The 6,695-nt window shown below is 42.0% G+C and overlaps 1 protein-coding gene across 1 annotated transcript in view; it reads right to left on the minus strand.

Annotated features, from left to right (window-relative positions):
* SNX30 (sorting nexin family member 30) overlaps window positions 1-6,695 on the minus strand; it is a 389,251-nt gene that overhangs the window by 118,404 nt on the left and 264,152 nt on the right. The gene's annotated exons all lie outside the window — the stretch shown is intronic.

The raw sequence follows: 6,695 nt of genomic DNA on the forward strand, positions 1-6,695 counted from the left end.
AAGCTGGCCTGAGCAAAGAGCTGGCACAGTAAGATGACACAACAAAAAGAGACACAGAGGAGAGACAACAGGAGATGCAGGAGACCAGGGAGCTGAGGTGGTGCAAGAGATTGAGCCTCTCTCTCACTCCAGAAGGTCCCAGGATTGGTTCCTGATGCTGCCTAAAGAGAAGACAAGCAGACACAGAAGAACACACATCATTGACTGCACAGAGAGCAGACAATGGGGGGGGGGGGGGGGAGAAATAAGTAAATCTTTAAATAGATAAATTCAACAATTAATATTTGTTTTAAAAGACAATATGGCTAAAGAGATAAAGGACATCAAGAAGACATTGAGCGGGAAACAGACTTGGCACAATGGTTAAGGCGTCTGTCTACCACATGGGAGGTCCGCAGTTCAAACCCCAGGCCTCCTTGACCCGTGTGGAGCTGGCCCACATGCAGTGCTGATGCGCGCAAGGAGTGCCATGCCATGCAGTGGTGTTCCCGCGTAGGGGAGTCCCACGCGCAAGGAGTGCACCCCAGAAGGAGAACCACCCAGCGCAAAACAAAGTTCAGTCTGCCCAGGAATGGCGCCACAAACACGGAGAATTGACACAGCAGGGTGATGCAACAAAAAGAGACACAGATTCCCATGCCGCTGACAACAATAGAAGTGGACAAAGAAGAACACGGAGCAAAATGGACACAGAGAACAGACAAACGGCGGGGGGTGGGGAGGGGGAGAATAAATAAAATAAATAAATTTAAAATCTTAAAAAAAAAAAAGACATTAGGAGAAAATCTAAGAAGACAGTTCACCCTTGTGGGTAGCAATGTTTGCAGCAGCAGTCCCATGCTTCTTTAACATGCATTTGAAAGGGAGGCAATATCACTCTAAGGGGATGTTATAGAAGTATGAGATGGACAGTATGAAGCTACTCATCATCTGCTTGGTGTCCTCCGAGCTCCAGGAGTTGGCAAAGTTGATGAAGGAAGAGTAGTTTGCAACCCAAGCACACCCCTTCAGCTTAAGCATAAGGCCATATGTGCTGAAGATCATGCCGAGGAATCTCATGTTGTCCAGCATCTGGTTGTCCAAGGCCGGGTTAAATTCGTTCAGCCAGGGTTTATACCTCAGCACTTTGTTCAGCTCCATAGGTCTGCATACTGTTCCTGGACACAGTGAGTAGAAAGTCAGGTCACGCCTCTTCTGCCATGGAGCAGCGACTTGATAATTATTTTTTAAAAGGTTGAGAAACATTGCTCTATAAAGATGCAGGAAGAGTTTTAAAACAGAAGGAAACAGAGGTCCTGGATTCATAAGGCAGAGTTCCTGATCCCTTCCCAAAGCCTCTGAATTCTAGTAACTCTTCCGCAATTATTGCCCAAGGTTCTACCACATGGTAGCTCCAGCCAGATCTGCTCTGCTTGGTCCTCCTGGGCTTTGTGACCCCAGTGAATAAATGATTGTGCAGACCCACAGACTAATGTTATTACACAGAGAGAGTGAGATGGTACATGCACAACCTCGACTTTCTATAAACCTGTGGGCACAGAGCAAGATAGTGCAGGGAGCACAGCAAAAAAATTATATTCAGTACCCAGATGATAGGTCCAAGTGTGGTGACTTGCTAAAGCATGTGTGTGTATATGTATGTGTGTTATGATGACCCTGCTCCCCACATTCCCAGCTCTATGAAGTAATTAATAATGAGTGGTTTGTAATGTGGCAGGCAGAACACCATCACCACCACCCACAAAGAAAATGGGGGGACTCAGGAAGCAGCACTCACCACATACCCATTCATTCATCTGATCTCCTCTGCTATCCCTTGCTGGAACAGCAGACTTTGAATTTAGACTGGTAAACAGAAACTTCTGGAAGTTTTGTCTGTTAGCATGCTCATTTTCTCCACAGTCAAACCCAGTCCCCTATGAGATTTCTTACACAGCCCTGCTATAACCCATGGTAGAATAAAGGTTCGTTTAGCAACTAATTTTTAGTGTCCCTCCAGGTCAGCTTCCTTCTGAGGCTGCTAGTTTCCCAAATTTACTCATTCAACTGCTTCTTGCCATCAAGCTAAGGCAGCTCTAAGTTATTCCGTAGAAAAGTTGCACATCCAGCCCCTCAGCATGGCATCTGAGGAGGTTACTGATAAACCAATTTGACACTGAAGTAAGTGCAGATTTCTAGCTCACTTCAACCACTGGATTGCTGCACAGTGTGAGAATGCAGGTCTGCTTGGCTGCCTCTCTTCCCCCACTCAGCACCTCTGCTAACCAAGCCCCCTGGGGTATTGACATGTGAGCACATGGCCAGGACTTTCCGGGGATCAGGAAACTTAAGAGGATATCAGAAACTAACCCACGTCACAGCTCCCTTGAAAAGAACAGAATATATGCTATGAAAGCATAATTAGATAGATTAGTATAATTATTGATAGAGAACAGTATAAAAAGGGTAACCTGTATTTTTCTTCAGGAAGAGAGGATGCCCTTTATGATGATATTCCTGCTAATGGTTGTCCATCAGATGGATAAGTGAAGCCGCACAATGCCTGTTTCTTCCAGATGAGACCCAGTGGTCCTTGGGCTAGTCAGTAAGGGATCTAGGTGAGAAGAAGGACTCTCTCACCTGCAGCCTCAGGAGGTACAGAAGTCAAAAGATTGTGCAGAGCTGAGTAAAGTGAGAAGCCAGGATCAGAAAATCAGGGTAGGTGTTCTGAATTGGTCACTAAAGCAAAGTTTGTGTTTGTGTGCGTGTGTGTGTATGGCAAAAGCAAATGTCAAAGGTCAAGAAAAGAGCCAGGGTTCAAGAACCAGAAGCAACTGGTTCAAAAAAGCAACCTTCTTCCTGGGTAGCATCTGAGCCAGCATTTTTTTCCTAGCAAGACTTGTATGTACTTGCTGGGGTAGGACAGTTGGGGTGGCCAGGACAGACAGACTTGACTGTTCTAGAGGGCTTCTCTGAGCTAGCTGGGGGAATTTGGACAGGGGAAATGACTTTTCAAAATTCCTTCCTGACCCACCCACATAGTTTTTTCAAATTAAGCACTAGGTTTTAGAGACACCAACACTTCATTTCCCAAGGCAGGATGCCTTCTTGGCCTGGGTATACTCCGTCAGGAAGGATGTGGCTAGCAATGATATTTGACCTGAACCTCCCTTTTAATTTAAACTTTTATTTTTAGAAGAGTTTTAGATTTACATAAAAGTTGCAAAGATAATAGAGAGTTCCCATACACTCTTCTGCTAAGTCTTCTATTGTTAAAATCTTATATCACAATGTACATCTGTCATAAATAAGGGGCCAACATTGGTACAGGTACATTACTAGTAACTAAACTAGTTATTTCACAAGTTTTTCCCTAATGTCCTTTTTCTGTTCTAGGATACTATCCAGGATAGCACATGGCATTTAGTTGGCATGTCTCCTTAACCTCCTCTGCTCTGTGACAGCTTCTCAGACTTTCCTTGTTTATGATGACCTGCATAGCCTGAAAAGTACTGAAAAGGAACTTCATAGAATTTCCCTCAATTTAGGTTTGTCTGATGTTTTTATCCTAGTTAGTCTGGGGTTATGGGTTTAGGGGAGGAAGAGATAGAGGTGAAATGCCATTTTTATCACATCATGTTAAAGGTACCTGCTATCAGCATGACTCACCCAGATGATGTGACCTTGATCACCTCGCCAAAGTAGTGTCTGCCTGGTTTCTTCACTGTAAAATTACTCCCCCTCACTCCCTGCATATGGTACTCTTGGGAAATGTGTCACCAAGCTCAGTTTGGCCCCTTTTAAACATTACTGAAAGGACCCACTTTCAACTTTTTTGTTGAAAGGGAAAATCATTGTGGTCAATACTGGTCTCAAAGCATCAGCTGAGCAAGCATGAGAGAGGCCCTGCAGCAACCCCACTTCTCTGATTAGGGCTCTGCCTTTGGAGGGTGTTCCCCCTTCTTGCTCCTGCCCTCTGGGCCTGCCTCATGGGTTTATCACCCTCAACGTCTGTTGAAAGAGAAGCTTCTCTCTCATTAGGTAATTTCTTCCCAAAATCTAGACAAGAAGTGGGGGTCTGCTTGCTTACTGGCTAGGAAAGGATTAAGAATTAATATATTTCAGATTAATTAAAGATGTGTCTATAAAGATGGAATATTAGGAGTATATTTATATAACCTTGGGGTAGGGAAGAACTTAATACTGAAAACTGGAAACATACAAGCAGTAAAAGAATAGAAAGAGGTATTTGGCTATATGAAAAATGAGAAAATTTTCCATTTAGAATACCATATATCCAAAGAAAAAAGGTAACATAGAGAGAATTATTTGGAACTCAAATGATCCACAAGGTATTAGTATTCTTAATATAAAGAGTCCCTACGAATTAATAAGGCACAATCAATAGAAAAATGGACAAATACAAATAGCCAATATATGTGTGAAACAATGTACAATCTCACTAGAAACCACAGTATTATTAATGAAAACAAAAAGATAGCATTTTTCACTTATCCTGTTGGTAAACATGAAAAGGCAAGGTGGGGACGCATGCTTTATGAGGCCGGGAATTTAAACAATTTGGGGGTTCCTTTTCAAGAAAAAGAATTGAAAACCTCAAATACAAAAAATACATAAGTGAATATTCATTTAGAATGAGAAAAATGAACCATTACATTATGAATTTTATGAAACTGATATTACAATCATCATAAAATCAAGAAAAAATTATTTTTAACTACCTGTCACAATTCTAAAATTTTTTCATTGTCTTCAATACATATTCTTTAAGAGCTTCCTCATATGACAACTATTTTATAATATTCTTTTCTATAGAAAGAACAGAAAGATAATTGAGTCTTTCCTCTAACATGGTTGACTGAAATTTGCTTTTTAGAGGAAGATGGTAAAGTAGGAAGCCCCAGGAATCAGTCTTTTCACCAGAACAGGCAGGATCAACTATTTCACAACTGTCTGATAAACTATTTCAAAACTCCAGAGTCCAGCAGAACACTGTGCAGCATACAGGGAGGAGCGGGAGGAAGAGGCTGGTAAATTGCAGTAAATATAAATGAATTGCTCTCTCTGCCCGGTGGTTACTGCAGCCCATCCCCCACTCTAGCTAGCAGCAGGTATAGTGGGGTTCTGGCCTCTGGCTCAGCTTGCTGGTACCAGAGTAAGACATAGAAACTGAGTTCCCCGAGATCCAGTGAGGTGCAGCTCATCCCTGCTTATGATTAGCAACTTCAGACTCTGGGGGCCCTGCTCTGAGAGCAGACATTGTTCCAATCTGCCCCAGACAAAGGAGGCAGAGGAGACTTAAAGGCAGTTCGTGTCACTGCATGCACGGCTACTTCTAATAGAAAGGCCCACCCGATCCAGCTAAAGAGAAAAAACATTTCTCTCGGTGAGATGGTGATTTATTGCAAGTGCACGAGCAAGGAACTGGGAGAATTTTGCCCCAAACCAGTTCCCAGTGGGGATGGGGGGTGAGGGATAGAGTTTTTATAGGGGGAATAGGAGTTGAGGATCAAATGATGATTGCTATGTAGGTGATGACTCTAGAATTTTTTTTCAAGGTCAACCGGGGGGCATGTGGGCAAATTTCTTACTCCAGTGTTATCTCCTATATGCAAAACTCCTGTTTGATGTCCTGGTTCATGACCTTTTATCGGAGGGAAATTTCAGATTTCCTGGGCTATAAGGTGCTCCTGGCATCATTCTGTGGTTTTGCTGAGATATATGTAAAACTTCTCTTTGATGTCCTGGTTCACAGCCTTTTTATCCCAGGGAAGTTACTTCTCTGGGAGTAGAACAGGGAAGCTCTGGTTAATGTCCTTTTAGGAACTAAGAACAAAGAATAAACTACTAAAATTAGGTTAATAGAAAACCAGTTCAATTAGAGCTGAGAAAGTTATTTTAATTTTTCAGAACTGCTTAAGAAAATAACATTTTAATAAGCATGTTTTCTAGCTATCAAATGCTTCCTCAGAGCCGTGGAGGACAGGTAAAGGGCTGCATCTCCTGGGCAGGTACAGCTTCAAGAAGCCATAGGAGAAACCACAGAACCTCCTGGTTCCCTTCTTGGCCTCTCCCTCATGTCCTCTCCAGTGCAGTTTGGAGCTCTCTTTGTGGGTCCCTTAATTCTTTAATTAATGCCTATTTTCATATTTACTTTATTTTTTTGTATTGTACCATATTGAATTCCTTCTCGTTTTTTTCTGGACATATTTTTCACCTCTTTTCCTTGTGGCTACCATGGGGTTAAAATTTAAAATCCTAAATACATGAGTCATATTTGATTTGATACCAACTTGACTTCAAGAGCATGCACATACACTGTTCCTATACCCTTCGCCCAGCCCTATCTTTTTTTGCACTCATTACAAATTATATCTTTATACTTTGTATGTCCAAAACCATAGAGCAGGAGTTCTTAATCTTTTTTGTTTAAAGGACCCCTTTGCCAATCAGGTGAAAACCATGGACTCTTTACTAAATCCACACTACAGTGTCTACTATTTAATAAATCTATCACACCCACACTCTCTCACTCTGAAGCATCAAAGCATTCTGCCTTGCCAAACCGTAAACTGTGCTTAGAATAGAGTGGGGTCAATAAAGAGTTAACAAATGAATGACTTTGATTTCAAATCACTTTTGTCTGTTGCCCAAAATGAAATATTCTGGAAAAAAGAAAAGTATGTTTTTCAGGA

The sequence above is a fragment of the Dasypus novemcinctus genome, chromosome 8, assembly GCF_030445035.2.
Source record: "Dasypus novemcinctus isolate mDasNov1 chromosome 8, mDasNov1.1.hap2, whole genome shotgun sequence".
Taxonomy (NCBI): Eukaryota; Metazoa; Chordata; class Mammalia; order Cingulata; family Dasypodidae; genus Dasypus; species Dasypus novemcinctus.